Consider the following 17580-nt stretch of genomic DNA (forward strand, 5'->3'; position numbering starts at 1 on the left):
TCCCTACACAGTACCCCTGATGCTTATGCCCCTGATAGTAGACCCTACAACAAAATGGCAATGTGCCTTGTTTTGGGTGAAAATGTAATGAAAAATAAATAAATAAAAAAATACACGTCCTCTTCAGAATGACAACAATTTTCTTTATTTTGGTAGGGACAAAAAAATTAAATTGAAACTAAGTTTTATATATTTTAAAATTAATACATGGTTTGAATACTTTTTAATAGAGTGACTTTTCCCTCCCCTCAAAATTAAACGTATGTGCTTATCAAATGAGCCATTCATGGTGAAATGAAATTGAAAGCATTCTTATATATATATATATATATATATATATATATATATATATATATATATATATATATGATTTTTTTTTGTTTTACTCATGTTCACCCCTTACAGAGCATATTGCTACTTGAACGTAAGGGCCATCTCTAGGAAAGATTAACAAGATATTTGTTTGTGTTGCATTTAAACTTCTGCATATCAGTACAGCCAGGGAAGCAGGCAACAGGAAGGGAATTCCAAATTCTAGCTGTTCGAAGGAAGAAACTATTAAAATAGAAAGCTTTCTGACATTTAGGGACATCAACGGTAAAGAGGTGAGATCTTATTGCTAAGCGGGTTTGTTAGGGATATGTACGTCGAGGGGTTACAAGTGAAACGAGTTCATCAGAACACATTCCATTAAAATATTTGTAAAACAGGCACAGTGATGCAACATTGCGACGATGGGACAGGGGCTGGAGCTTAGTTGATAAAGTGGGATCGATTATATTGACAACTCTTTTTTGGATCCTATGAAAGAGAGAGACTAGTGGTAGATACACCGGCTCAGATATGGCAACAATACTCCATGCATAGGCGAATGGGGGCCTTGTAAAGGTACAGGATACTCTCAGGTGTGAGTAGTATTCTAGCTTGATAGAGGGAATCCACCTTCTTTGCAGCAGCCTTTGCAATGTTCTCAATGTATTTGTTCCAGTTCATATTGCCCGCAAATGTCAGGCCGAGGAGTTTGAAGGTAGAATTCTCAGGTATGGCGCTATTTGTCATGGATATAGGCGATTGGAGAGGCGTCTTTTAATTGTTAAAGGAAAGCAGCTTAGTTTTACTAGCATTAAATGTTACCATCCATTTCCGGTCCCATTCCACTGTAGTCTGGAGGTCATTTTCTAACGATTCTGCCAATGTCTTAGATTTATATACATCTGTTCTTCCCTCGTGCATATTATAGAGCGTTGTATCATCAGCAAATATACCCATCTCGGACAAATTTAACCTTATTCTTATAAACTGATATTAATTACTGTTAAAATGTTTTAATCTCTACACGATTATTAAATGTAAATAACATTCAAAACATTTGATCTTTTTATGCAAGAAAATTTTTCATATTAATTTTTAACATTCAAAACATAAAAATTAATTCCTGAAATAAGCCACCATAACTACTTGCATTGAAATGGGTTTGGGCTTACTTAAGTAATGAACCGTTTTTTTTTATTTTTTTTTTTTTATTATTATTATTATTATTATTTTTTTTTTTTTTTTTTTTTATTATTCCGTTTGAGTACTTAAGTATGTAGGATGAACTTAAAACGAACCAAGTAACTTTATATTCTTTAGTATTTAACAAATGAAATGTGAATGATAAAATTTAAGTTTTAGAGTTTTTTTTTAATTTTATTTCATTATGTCATTTAGTTGGCAATTCGAAATCTTAACTCATTGTTGCAAAGCGGTAAATCTGTTTTACTAAAAATTGTAAGAAAATTTTTTCAACTTTAAGTATAACACAGTTTTATAACATTAATCACAAAAAAATGTAACAATGCGACAATATGGTAAATTTTCTTTAACAAAACATCCAAGTAAGAAAATTATTTTTTTTCAACTACTTTATTTAATGCAGCTAAATTTTATAAATATTAACAAAAAAAAATAATAATTTTTTTGTTCCAGTTATTGTTGCTCTTTTCTTCGATCTTTTAATGTTAAAGCTAATTCTTTTTTTTTTTTTTTTAAACAAAATATTTGTATCTTTTTAACAATTCCCCGAATGTTTTGTTTAATAAAAATTACATCATTTTTTCTTACTGGTTTAAGCATCCCAAATTCTCGTATAAAAAAAATGAACAAATTTCTTAGTAAAAAAGAGAACAAAAAGTCCACGTGTGCTTCTAGAATAGTGATTTAAATGTTATGAGGTTTCTTTGAAGCAAGAAAACGATGTTATTTTTGTATTTAATATTTTATTTGTTATATTTCAAGCAGTCCTCCGCTTTTAGTCCCAAAAAAGTATTGAGATGAAAATGAAAGACGTTGAAAAAAAAACTGGAAATTTCTGGTATGGACAGCGTTCATTCCTTGCAACAATGTTCGAATTATTTTAGCCGTTTGATTAAAATAATTCACGTGAACTCTTTCGAACATTGTTGCAAGGAATGAATGCTGTCCTAAACTATGTGTTTGCGTGTATGTATATATACATACACGTACACACACACACGCAACACATATATATATGTGTGTGTGTGTGTGTGTTTCTCAGATAAAAATGATGAATTCCTCACATCTGACAAATATCAGAAACATAAATGCGTGTAAATTAAAGTAAAATTTTTAATAAATGGAACGATCCTCCATTGATTTAATACGAATGCTTAAAAAAAATGGACATTTTTACACTGTGTGTGTGTGTGTGTGTGTGCTTTTATTTTAAAGTGGGGAATAGCAGACTAGCACTGGTATAAAGTAAAACTGAAATAATGAAGTAAGTGACTTTTAAATAGGGTGTGCACATAGTTACAAAGTTCCTAAAGTAAATAATAAACGGACTTAGTTGACACAGTCGCCATATATATATATATATATATATATATATATATATATATATATATATATATATATATATGGAAAAAAGAAGGATTAGAATGAGTTTTTCAAATTCACAGGAAACAAATATGACATCAAAAGTCGGGAGGCTCATTTCCACTTTAGCCTGACTACAGGTCAACAATAATAAACTCTAAGAATACAATAGATAGATATCAGTTTATTTTCATAATCACTTTGAATATTTTCAAGTGATTATTTTTCCAAAATTGCATGCAGATTTAGCTATCATGTTAAATCACTGCCACAATAAATAAATAAATAAATAAATAATGTCCATTAAGAAGGTCTCTTATATCCTTAAATATCCAGTGTTGATCTGAATCTCTGCTAATCGCTTCTAAAATTGAATCAGGTTTTCCTGATTATCCTCGGGTTGTTTCGTCATTTTATACTCACATCCAATTAAAAGGATCATCATGGCTCATAATCTACCGGAGAAGCCATCAGTGAATTAATGACAAGTGTCCTTTGGCTTGTGGAACCAGTTACCTAATTTATGCCAAATTTACCTTGAAGTGGCAAATGGGTTATGAAAGACAATGTTTCACTTCAGATCAGATTTTCACGTCAGGCTAAATTAGTTTTGTTTCTGGCTAAACCAATTTTATAAGGAAACATTGAATTAAACGTACTTAAATATAAATACTTAAATCCACGTAAAACTATTGTTGAGTTTATTCAACTTTCATTATTTCTCTTTGATTTTACTGGGACTTTGCAAAACTGAAAATTGTTTTTAATACTAAATTATTGAATTCGGCATAAATAACCAGAAAAAGGTTGATATGCCGTAAATCTAAACAACAATACAATCAAGTTATCAGGTGATCCACTGATAACAAATATAAAACTTGTTAAAGGACAGTTGAATTCTCTATCAATGGCCATCGAGTATCAGAGTTGTTAACTGCATGCTCCTCACTCTCTGCCATTTCTTGCAGTCAATGTGATGATCATCCTCAACAATCCTTCAGATTCTATTAGTAAGACCTGACCATTGGGCAGTATATAAAAACTTTTTGTCTCAGGAAGTTAATGGTACAATTGTTATAGTTTGCAAAACCTATGCCAATAAAATTGTTATAGTTTCCAAAATGCCAATAAAATTGTTATAGATTACAAAATGCCAATAAAATTGTTATAGTTTCCAAAATGCCAATAAAATTGTTATAGTTTCCAAAATGCCAATAAAATTGTTATAGTTTCCAAAATGCCAATAAAATTGTTATAGTTTCCAAAATGCCAATAAAATTGTTATAGTTTCCAAAATGCCAATAAAATTGTTATAGTTTCCAAAATTCCAATAAAATTGTTATAGTTTACAAAATGCCAATAAAATTGTTATAGTTTCCAAAATGCCAACAAAATTGTTATAGTTCCCAAAATGCTAATAAAATTGTTATAGTTTTCAAAATGCCAATAAAATTGTTATAGTTTCCAAAATGCCAATAAAATTGTTATAGTTTCCAAAATGCCAATAAAATTGTTATAGTTTTCAAAATGCCAACAAAATTGTTATAGTTTCCAAAATGCCAATAAAATTGTTATAGTTTCCAAAATGCCAATAAAATTGTTATAGTTTTCAAAATGCCAATAAAATTGTTATAGTTTCCAAAATTCCAATAAAATTGTTATAGTTTACAAAATGCCAATAAAATTTGTTATAGTTTACAAAATTCCAATAAAATTGTTATAGTTTACAAAATACCAATAAAATTGTTATAGTTTCCAAAATGCCAATAAAAGTGTTATAGTTTCCAAAATGCCAATAAAATTGTTATAGTTTACAAAATGCCAATAAAATTGTTATAGTTTACAAAATGCCAATAAAATAAAAATGCATTTATTTACTCTAAAAGAGATAAGATTATTTATAAAAAAAATTAGATTATTTATAAAAAATTAAATTATTTATAAAAGAATTAGATTATTTATAAAAATTAGATTATTAATAAAAGAATGAGATTATTTATAAAAAAAATAGATTATTTATAAAAAATTAGATTATATATAAAAAATTAGCTTATTTATAAAAAAATGAGATTATTTATAAAAAATTAGATTATTTATACAAAAAGTAAATTATTTATGAAAAAATTAGATTATTTATGAAAAAATTAGATTATTTATAAAAAAAATTAGATTATTTATAAAAAAAATTAGATTATTTATAAAAAAATTAGATTATTTATAAAAAAATGAGATTATTTATAAAAAATGAGATTATTTATACAAAAATTAGATTATCTATAAAAACATTAGATTATTTATAAAAAATTAGATTATTTATACAAAAAATTAGATTATTTATATAAAAAATTAGATTATTTATAAAAAAATTAGATTATTTATAAAAAAAATGAGATTATTTATAAAAAATAATTTTTTTCCAAAATGCCAATAAAATTGTTATAGTTTACAAAATGCCAATAAAATTGTTATAGTTTACAAAATGCCAATAAAATAAAAATGCATTTATTTACTCTAAAAGAGAAATAAGATTATTTATAAAAAAAATTAGATTATTTATAAAAAATTAAATTATTTATAAAAAAATGAGATTATTTATAAAAAATTAAATTATTTATAAAAGAATTAGATTATTTATAAAAATTAGATTATTTATAAAAAAATTAGATTATTTATACAAAAAGTAGATTATTTATAAAAGAATTAGATTATTTATAAAAAAATTAGATTATTAATAAAAAAATGAGATTATTAATAAAAAAATGAGATTATTTATAAAAAAAAATTAGATTATTTATACAAAAAGTAGATTATTTATAAAAAAAATGAGATTATTTATAAAAAAATAGATTATTTATAAAAAATGAGATTATATATAAAAAAATTAGCTTATTTATGAAAAAATTAGATTATTTATAAAAAAATAAGATTATTTATACAAAAATTAGATTATTTATACAAAAATTAGATTATCTATAAAAACATTAGATTATTTATAAAAAATTAGATTATTTATACAAAAAATTAGATTATGTATAAAAAAAGTAGATTATTAATAAAAAAATTAGATTATTTATAAAAAAATGAGATTATTTATAAAAATATGAGATTATTTATACAAAAAGTAGATTATTTAAAAAAAATTAGATTATTTATAAAAAAATTAGATTATTTATAAAAAATTAGATTATTTATAAAAAAATTAGATTATTTATGAAAAAATTAGATTATTTATAAAAAAATTAGATTATTTATAAAAAAAATAGATATATCTAAAATTTTATCTAAAAAATAATTAATTAAAAGCCAGAAAATAAATGAAACAGTTAAAAATAATATAATGCTTTCTAGTTATATCGTGTTGAAACAACTATTTCTTTTACAAAAAATGACTCTTTGTTTGCCTAGATAATTCAGCTGTTCGTTTCACTTTTATGACTCTTTCTAGAGTTAAATCTGATTCGGCCAACATTTTTTTTTTTTAAGTCATTAGTTCCTATTATTATAACGTCCCGTATTCAGCTGTCAATGGCTGAGTGTTGTTATCTTAGTAACAAATTTATCAAATGATTTTGCTTCTTCCGGACGAGTAGTAAGAAACTGAAAACGACAGTGTTACATTTTTTGTGGATTGCAGAATTCTGCAAATTTGTCTAAAACGGTTGCAAATGTAAGGCTGTCTTTCACCGTTTGGAAAATTATAATTTCTATAAATTTTGTGACTTATATCCAAAGACTAAATGCTAAAATATGCAAAATATATTTTGACAAATGCTAAAATATGTTAAATATATTTTGAAAAATGTTAAAATATGCAAAATTTATTTTGACAAATGCTAAAATATGTTAAATATATTTTGACAAATGCTAAAATATGTTAAATATATTTTGAAAAATGTTAACATATGCTAAATATATTTTGAAAAATGTTAAAATATGTTAAATATATTTTGAAAAATGTTAAAATATGTTAAATATATTTTGACAAATGCTAAAATATGCAAAATTTATTTTGACAAATGCTAAAATATGTTAAATATATTTTGAAAAATGCTAAAATATGCAAAATATATTTTGACAAATGCTAAAATATGCAAAATTTATTTTGACAAATGCTAAAATATGTTAAATATATTTTGACAAATGCAAAATATGTTAAATATATTTTGACAAATGCTAAAATATGCAAAATTTATTTTGACAAATGCTAAAATATGTTAAATATATTTTGAAAAATGCTAACATATGCAAAATATATTTTGACAAATGCTAAAATATGCAAAATTTATTTTGACAAATGCTAAAATATGTTAAATATATTTTGACAAATGCTAAAATATGTTAAATATATTTTGACAAATGCTAAAATATGTTAAATATATTTTGAAAAATGTTAACATATGCTAAATATATTTTGAAAAATGTTAAAATATGTTAAATATATTTTGAAAAATGTTAAAATATGTTAAATATATTTTGACAAATGCTAAAATATGCAAAATTTATTTTGACAAATGCTAAAATATGTTAAATATATTTTGAAAAATGCTAAAATATGCAAAATATATTTTGACAAATGCTAAAATATGCAAAATTTATTTTGACAAATGCTAAAATATGTTAAATATATTTTGACAAATGCTAAAATATGTTAAATATATTTTGACAAATGCTAAAATATGCAAAATTTATTTTGACAAATGCTAAAATATGTTAAATATATTTTGAAAAATGCTAACATATGCAAAATATATTTTGACAAATGCTAAAATATGAAAAATTTATTTTGACAAATGCTAAAATATGTTAAATATATTTTGAAAAATGCTAACATATGCAAAATATATTTTGACAAATGCTAAAATATGCAAAATTTATTTTGACAAATGCTAAAATATGTTAAATATATTTTGAAAAATGCTAACATATGCAAAATATATTTTGACAAATGCTAAAATATGTTAAATATATTTTGAAAAATGTTAAAATATGTTAAATATATTTTGACAAATGCTAAAATATGTTAAATATATTTTGACAAATGCTAAAATATGTTAAATATATTTTGACAAATGCTAACATATGCTAAATATATTTTGAAAAATGCTAACATATGCAAAATATATTTTGACAAATGCTAAAATATGCAAAATTTATTTTGACAAATGCTAAAATATGTTAAATATATTTTGAAAAATTTTAAAATATGTTAAATATATTTTGACAAATGCTAAAATATGTTAAATATATTTTGACAAATGTTAAAATATGTTAAATATATTTTGAAAAATGTTAAAATATGTTAAATATATTTTGACAAATGCTAAAATATGTTAAATATATTTTGACAAATGCTAAAATAGGCTAAATATATTTTGAAAAATGTTAAAATATGTTAAATATATTTGGAAAAAAGTTAAAATATGCTATATATATTTTGAAAATTTCTAAATATGCTAAATATATTTTGAAAAATGCTAAAATAGGTTAAATATATTTTGAAAAATGTTATAATATGTGTAATCTATTTTCAAAAATGCTAAAATATGTTAAATATATTTTGAATGATGCTAAAATATGTTAAATATATTTTTTTAAAATGCTAAAATAGGTTAAATATATTTTTTAAAATGCTAAAATAGGTTAAATATATTTTTTAAAATGCTAAAATAGGTTAAATATATTTTGAAAAATTCTAAAATATGCTAAATATATTTTGAAAAATTCTAAAATATGCTAAATATATTTTGAAACATGTTAAAATATGTAAAATATATTTTTCAAAATGTTAAAATATGTTAAATTTTTTTTTTAAATGTTAAAATATGTTAAAAAATATGATTTTAAAAAATTATTTTATTTTTTTAAGTCATATTTTTTAGCTGTATCTTTATTTTATTTTATTAGCAAATATGCAGATTAATACATTCCGTTAGCCTCACCCTAACCCTAACCCGTTATCCTCACCCTAACCCTAACCCGTTATCCTCACCCCTGCCAATAAAATAAGATTTGCTTTTTAGGTGGTTTCGTGTGGAATTGTGGAACGCATACAGAATGTTCCTTATTTCTTGGCCATTCTTACTTTTTAAACAGTTAAGTAATTTTTTACCACTAACACTAAGTTCTAGTTGCAAGCCAACAAGACCACACATAAACACCTACATTCATTCTAAACACACAAAAAGTACATTAAGCTCCCATAGCAAAAAAGAATTTAGCTAACTACTTCAAAATGCTAAACTGGCCCAGAAATTGGGGGATGATTTTACATTAAATTTATATGCGAAATTTATCCTCTAATTTATTTTTTAAGATAATCTTTTTTTTTTTCTTTTTTTCCTTCCGTTCAGTTTTTCAAGGTGTTAACATGTAATCGCCTAAAAAAGTAGAATCTAACATTTTGGGGGTGGGATAGAAGGTAAGGTGATTTGGTGTATGATGCTAATCTAAAATTATACCCAAATATGATTTTTTTTTTTTTTTGTAATTTTGATAGATCAGTGCAACTAAACTTTAGTTTTCATTTGTCAATGAAAATAGTTAAAAAGAGGTTTGTAAACATTAAACAATAAATTGAAGGTTAAACTTTACAAAAATAGCTAATTATAAAAAAGGTATTAAATTCTCACAGAAAATGTAAGAATTTAAAAAAATGGGAAAGAAGGAGCGGGAAGAAACATACGAGAAATCAGCAAACCCCCTCCCCCACTCCCCCTTTCTTTTCTCACATATGCATCATAACGAGAACGTCGGGAGTTTAACTTAAGAAGGGGTTTTAGTCATTTGTCCGATTTCTTTACTAAATAACTTTCATTCATTACTACTAATATCGCTGAAACCATTGCATCTAGATAGTAAAAGTAAGACAATGCAAATCCAAATTAATAACAACTATTATTTTTTCTTTTTTTACATAGGCATCACCACTTATGAAGGCCAAGAGCCCACTTGAGGATAAGGGTTAAAGTAGAAATTGGACAATATAGTAATTGTTAGTAATAGAAATTTGGTAAATTTGTTAACAAGTGAGGCGGCTCATCAAGAGCTTGTTTGCAGTAGACTTGAAGACAACCATATTGTAGTCAGCTGGAAAGCAGGAAAACGGAAGACAATTCCACAGGCGTGCAGTTCTAAGAAAGAAGCTTTGTTCATGGAATCTACATTTAGATTTAGGCACAGATAAAGAGTGGGGGGAATTATTAATAGTGTTTACAGTTAAACGACTGTTTCTTGCGAAAGTTTCGCGAGGGGGGACCATAGCTCAGTCGAACACTTTCCATGAAAATAATGATAAAGCAGAGACAAACTCGCAACATCTCTTTTGTGAGAAAAAGGTTGCAGGGAAGAGAAAAGGACATCTCCTACGAGGCTACGAAGTCTATTTTGAACTCTATCAAGGCAGGATAAGTCCTTTCTAGCAGCTCCTGCCCAAATGTGGCAACAGTACTCCATTCTTGGACGTACCTGGCTCTTATATAGATAGAGAATTGTATCAGCAGTGGGATATCTACTGGATCGATAAAAGGATCCCACCATTTTTCCAGCGGCCTTGGCAACGGATTTAATGTATGTGTTCCATTTAAGATCAGGAGTAATGGTCAAGCCCAGAAGCTTGTCAAAACATGAGGCCTCCCCAAGACGCAAGCCATTCATTTCAATTGATGCCAGATGTGGATCAGAGCGTTGATGATGCAAAGATAAAAGCTTGGTTTTAGATGCATTAAAAGTAACCAGCCACCTCTTCCCCCACTATACCACTTGCTCAAGATCAGAGGAGAGAGAACTCGAGAGAACTTGGTTGTTTACTGTCTTAGATGTGCTACCATAAATGGTAGTGTCATCAGCATAAATGTCTACAAATGATGTAAGGATGTGATTTGGAAGATCATTAATGTAGATCAGGAAAAGAGTTGGGCTCAGGATAGACCCCTGAGGGACACCAGCATTAATACTGTGAGCTTCTGATTTTTGCCCCTCAACTACTACTCTTATGAACCTATCAGAAAGAAATGATTTAATAATTGAGAAGACATTTCCAGCTATACCATAGCTAGAGATCTTGTGAAGTAAACCTTTATGCCATACCCTATCAAAGGCCTTAGATATGTCAAGAGCAATTGCCCTAGAAAGGTTGCCTCCTTCGAGAGATTCACTAATCCTATGAGATATAACTGTAAGCACATCTGCTGTAGATCTAGCAGAATGGAAACCATATTGTGTGCCACTAAGAAGATTATTTTTGCTGAGATGGTTGATTACTTCTGTATTTAACACAAATTCCAGCAACTTACTCATGACGCACAGGAGACTTATTGACCTGTACTGAGAGGGGGATGAGCGATCACCTGAATTCTTAAATACAGGGCATACTGATCAGATTTTCCGGGGTGATGGGAAGCAATTCTCCTTAAGACAATGTTTAAACAGTTTTGTAAGTATGGGCGCTAGTTCTGCTTGTTTTTTGAGTATTATAATTGGAATACCGTCAGGGGTGGTTGCTTTACTGGAATCAAGGTTTTTGATTAGCTTGATATATGTATATCACATATCGTGTTTTCTGATACAGGAGGAAATATTGGGGGTTGGTGGCCTTGGTTGCAAAGGGTAGAATTAGCTGCAAAGTTCTTGGCAAAGAGTTTGGCTTTGTCTGATGCTGATGAGATTACCATTGATGATAGTTGGGATAGAGCACACGCTTCTGTTCAGGATTCTATTTGCTATTTGCCAAAACTGGTGGGAACCAAGCCGCTGCTCAGCTACTTTGGACTTAACGGATTGAGCATACAACTCTCTTGTGTTCTTTATTACTTTCTTACAATGGTTGCTGGCAGTTCTGAAAGCGGCTTTAGTTACCATACATCTATTACGTTGGAAGCAGTGGAAACAGTGATTTCTGTGCGCAATGGCAGCAGCACATTCTGGAGAAAACCATGGCTGACTCTTACGTTTTTGCTGGAACTTTTTCGAGGGTATGAAACGGTCTATACCTACAACTAACCATTGCATCAGATCTGATACTATAGAGGACACATCCTTTTCAAACATAGAGCACAGAGGTAGATCCGATATAAATGTATGGAAGCTATCCCAGTCAGCCATAGTGTATCGATATACTATACGATGGAGAGGTACGTCTGGGGACTTATTATATTTCATTTTCATCTTAATTGATACAACAGAGTGGTTGGAAGATTCAAGAGGAGACAGAACAGAAACTGAACTATTATTATTATTATTATTATTAAGTTATGAACTGTTTGAAAAATAGTTATACAAATTAAAAATTCAAATGACCATCTCTTAATCGTTCATCTCTACATAATTTCCAAATATTATTAATGTATTAAATAAAAATGAGTGGTTTTGATGGTAACATACGATTTACAAATGAAAAAAAAACGCATTTATTCATTTAGATTTTACATTGATTATCATGTAATACTAGTTTACCTTCGAACCCCTTAATTTAATGAATCGTACACTATTTTTATTTTAATACATTTTAGTACAAACAAAATGATAAAAAAATATCTTGTAATATTCATAGTAAACATTAGAATTATGCATAAACTATTAAAGGCGTTAAAATATATTCTAGAGTTGTGAGTTCAATCCTAAATGAAAAAATTTAATATATTAGATATCGTTACAAAACAGGGAACAAAGAATTGAAATAATCGGACACTTTTGTAACAATCAAAATAAGGACAATAAGATAAAACATCCTATCATATCAATAGATAGTTTGTTGTTGTCACGAAGATTAGGCTACAAGTACCATATTTTTTTTTTTACCTCTTATTTCAGACTAACCTGGGTGCCTGGCGTTGCCCGAGTGTTTGGAGGTGTGTTTTGAGCAAAAAAAAAATGTGGTAGTAGGCAGGCAGGCTCGAACCCATACCCTGAAGGAGGAAAAGAACGTGAAAAAAAATGGGACGTCTTTGCCGTTGCGTCCATCGTCAAACCGGAAATGGCGAAGGTTTAGGGGATAACTTTCGAAAATATCGGTGAAAAAAAGCGACCCCTCCATGTAGAAAAGTTCCCAATTGAGGGTGAAGGAATTAATGTTTTTAGCCAATTTTTCAATATTTGTCGTCTGAAGGGTAAAACTTCAAAACGATACTGATCTTGTCAAAATCTGTCGCCTCTGCCAAAAGTTTTAGGCATACATGCAAACATACATACATACATTTAAACAGACAGGTGGGATTTATATTATAGATGATTTTATTTTTATTCATCCAGAAATAATGTATTAGATTATTCCCAATATCATTATCCAATTCCACACTACTACTACTACTACTACTACTACTACTACTACTACTCTTGTGTTTGTCTTGTGTTTTTACATCAAACACAAGTATTATATTGACATTTATTTTCTTCAAATTATAAATTCCGAAGTAGTCTTGAAATAAATATGAAACAGTAATGAACATTGTGGTTTGAGTTGTCCCCCTTTGCAAATTGGCTGTTTGGAGAAATTGAAAACTAGATGGCTTTGTGTGGTTTGAGTTGTCCCCCTTTGCAAATTGGCTGTTTGGAGAAATGGAAAACTAGATGGCTCTGGTTGATAGTTAATTTGCATAAGTGGAGAAATGGGCAGCATATAGACGGTACTTTTTTTTAACCAGGCGTGAAGAGCGCAGAGAGTGAAACGATGGTTGGAAGAAGTGACGGCGAATTCTTTTTGTGACAGTGAATTATTTTTGGACGTTGAAGAGCTCGAACTTTTGGAAGGAACAGCTGTGTCTTATATATATTTTTTTAAATTTCTTTTTTTTTCTACTTCACTACAAGCTATTTCGGCGGGAACTATGGAAGCAAAGAGGATCAGCAGTGAAATGCTTAAGACGTTCTCTGGAGAGGGAGATGCTATAACCTGGCTGACCAAGGTTAAACTTGTCGCTAAGTTGCAGGACATCACGGATGTAGCCAACTTGATACCGCTGTATCTTGATGGTGATGCTCTGGCCCTATATCTGGAGATGCGGGAGGAGGATCAACTGTCTGTTGACGCCATTGAGGAAAAGTTGAAGGAAGCATTTACCGAAGGACCGTTTGTGGCATATGGCAAACTAAGCCGTATGGTGTGGACCGGAGAGCCTCTTGATGTTTACGGCAACAATATCAGGAGGTTGACGGGACTAGCAGGATTCAATGGAGGAGGCCGTCGACAGATGGTTAAGATGGCCTTTATCAATGGCTTCCCGGACCATATTTCTATAGCTCTGCAGCAACTGCCCATTGTAAATACTATGGAGGTGGTGGAGTTGATTACACAGGCTAGGGTGCTGGCCAGGAAAAAGAGAGTGAGCAGGGAATCGTAGCTGTCGCTCAACGAAGCAAACTGCAGCAGGAAATTGTGAAGGACGAAAAGCAGAGAGAACTGTGGCAGAGACCCAGGTTCTCTGGCAGATGCTACCGATGCCAAGGCCCCCCATATGGCGAGGGAGTGCAGGGAGCCAAAGCCAGAAGTCACGTGTTACCGCTGTGGGGAAGTCGGCCACATCAGCAGATTCTGCCCCCCAGGGAAACGAAAAGGGGGAAGCCACTGCCCCGGTGGCTACCCCACTTTTTCGATGAAGGCGCTTCAGGGTATGTCACCACAAGTAGAGGTGACCCTAAATGGATGAAGTGCAACAGCCCTTGTCGACACGGGCTGTACGTCAACAATTGTCACCAAAGACATGGTTGACACATGCAATGGAACCAGCAGCATTACGGCAGTTGACGGCAGAGAGGTGAAGTGCAATGTCACAAGTATCGTTCGGTTGATGGTACCTGGGATGTCACTAACAATCCAGGCGATTGTAATTAACAAAATTGTCACGGGTGTCGATGTGGTGCTAGGAATGGACGCAATTGCTCGACTAGAGGGCGTTACGGTATATAGGAACTCCGTGAGATTTGGAGGACATCAAGGAGCTGCAGGTATGCAATTTGAAAAAGGTGTCACAGGAACGGCCGGGTTAGACAAAAGTTGCATGATAGAGGACCAAGATTTCTCTGCACACTTTGATGGTGAGAAATGGACAGTCAAGTGGGCATGGAAGGGAGAACCTCCCATACTGAACAACAGAGTGGAATGCTACGAGCATACGTTGCGAGGAGGCACAAGACTTGAATTTGAGAAGGAGGTGGACCGATGGATCTCAGAGGGGATTTTAAGACCATGGACGGAGAAGGTGGAAGGTGTGTTGCCGTTAATGGCGGTTGTTCAGCCCACAAAACAAAAAGTTCCGCCAGTACTGGACTTCAGGGAGCTGAACGTACACGTTGCGTGTCACATGGGAGGCGATGTGATGGACGTGTGCGGAGAGACCATGCGAGAGTGGAGGCAGATTCAGAAGGCTGCGACGATTGTGGATTTAAAATCTGCATACCTACAGATCCACATTTCACAGGAATTCTGGAAATACCAGCTGGTCAGATACAAGGGCCGAATGTACTGCCTGACTAGGTTGGGTTTTGGCCTGAATTCTGCACCAAAAATCATGGCAGCGATTCTCAAAACGGTGCTAAGCAAGGAAGAAGCAGTCAGAAGAGCCACCAGTACCTACATTGATGATATTTTGGTGGATGAGATGGTAACAACTGCGGAGGACATAGTAAAACACCTCAATAGCTTTGGGCTAATTGCAAAACGCCCAGAATCGTTGGAGGGAGGAGCGGTGTTAGGGCTCCAACTAAGAAAGGACCGGATAGGACGGTAAGTGTTCCGGAGGGGAAATGAGATCCCGGAGGTGTCGGAAAAATTGAGCAGGCGAGAACTCTTGTCAATATGCGGAAGACTGGTGGGCCATTACCCTATTGCAGGATGGCTATGGACTGCATGTAGCTATATCAAAAGGCGAGCTAGTGGAGCGAAGTGGGAGGATGGAGTTGATAAAGAGACTGTGGACATTATGAGAGAGATTATTGAAGAGGTGAAGAGGGAGGATCCAGTGAGAGGTGTTTGGCATGTACCCAACAGTGCAGAAGGTGTTGTGTGGTGTGATGCAAGCTGTATAGCAGTGGAGGTCACCTTGGAGATAGATGGTGTTACTGCAGAAGATGCTGCTTGGTTGTGGAAGAAGGACTACGTGGCTCACATAAATGTGGCGGAACTGGATGCGGTTATGAAGGGCATCAACTTAGCCTTTAAATGGGGGCTACAGAATGTTGAGGTGAGGACCGACTCAGCCACTGTGTTCTCTTCGATCCAGTCCAAAGCTACAGGAGAAAGGAGGGTGAAGACGAAAGGCGCTGCCGAGATGCTAGTAAAGCGTCGATTGATAATGTTAAGGGAGCTGATTAGGGAATTTGATCTTCAACTTAGGGTCACTATCGTTCCTTCAGCGAAGAACAGAGCAGATGTGATGACGAGGGTGCGGAAGACCTGGCTAAAGGCGCCGAATGAGGCGGCTGTTGCAATATGTTGTTTGAATGAAGACACTCTGAAGGATTTGCATGACATGCACCATTTTGAAGTGGATAGAACCTTGTTCTTGGCCAGGAAGATGGACCCCAGAATCACAAAGGAGGCCGTTAGGACAGTGGTTGAGAGATGCAGCCGGTATCAATCAATCGACCCTGCGCCGAGTAGACACGAAGCTGGTGAGGTTCAGGTGGCAGAGAACTGGAGCAGGTTGACGATAGACGTAACACACTATCGACAGAGGCCGTATCTGTCAATAGTCGACTGTGGACCAGGAAGAGTAGCCATTTGGAGGGAAATCAAGGCGGAAAATGCAGGTGAAATTGCAAAGGTCTTGGAAGAGGTGTTTTTGGAGAGGGGTCCAGTGACGGAAGTGCTAATGGACGATGGAACTGCCTTTCACTCAGCTGCCATGGAGAATGTGTTGAGTGGGGAGTGCGGCGCTATTTCAGGGCTGCATATAGACCAGGCGGAAACGGAATTGTGGAGCGGCATCACAGGACCATTAAGGCTATAGCTGAAAGGGGCCAGATTTCGCCGCCAGAAGCTGTCTTCTGGTATAATATGGCTCCAAAGTCAGGGCAAAAAGTGGAGTCAGTGCCGCAGAGGGCAGTCTTCAAGTACGAGTGGCGGCATCCCCGAACTGCACAGGTACCCGCGGAGGAAGGCGAGAAGCGAGCGACTGTGCGAGTGGGAGAGGAAGTGTGGATCAAACCGCCTGATGCTCGCTGTACCACACGCTGGGGGAGGGACATTGTGACAAGTGTCCAGTCCCCGAACAATGTATCTATCGACGGCATCCCTCGACACATCCTTGATGTGCGGCCGGTAGTGGTGTCATCAGAGGAATACAGCGACGTCGAGCCAAGTAGCGACGTTCACGAAGAGGCTCCGCGGAGATCGCAGCGAGAGAGACGGCCGCCATGTTGGTCGAGCGACTACGTGATGGGTTGACATGTGATGATCATGTAGATCAAGGGGGCGTGTGGTTTGAGTTGTCCCCTTTTGCAAATTGGCTGTTTGGAGAAATGGAAAACTAGATGGCTCTGTGTGGTTTGAGTTGTCCCCCTTTGCAAATTGGCTGTTTGGAGAAATGGAAAACTAGATGGCTCTGGTTGATAGTCAATTTGCATAAGTGGAGAAATGGGCAGCATATAGACGGTACTTTTTTTTTTAACCAGGCGTGAAGAGTGCAGAGAGTGAAACGATGGTTGGAAGAAGTGACGGCGAATTATTTTGTGACAGTGAATTATTTTTGGACGTTGAAGAGCTCGACCTTT

General features: G+C 32.5%; 1 protein-coding gene across 10 annotated transcripts in view; it reads left to right on the forward strand.

Moving 5' to 3' along the window:
- The window catches only part of LOC145254565 (dual specificity calcium/calmodulin-dependent 3',5'-cyclic nucleotide phosphodiesterase 1A-like), a 1571136-nt gene that overhangs the window by 748604 nt on the left and 804952 nt on the right, over positions 1 to 17580 (forward strand). The gene's annotated exons all lie outside the window — the stretch shown is intronic.

Source organism: Euprymna scolopes, chromosome 30, assembly GCF_053919585.1.
Source record: "Euprymna scolopes isolate OS-2025 chromosome 30, ASM5391958v1, whole genome shotgun sequence".
NCBI lineage: Eukaryota > Metazoa > Mollusca > Cephalopoda > Sepiida > Sepiolidae > Euprymna > Euprymna scolopes.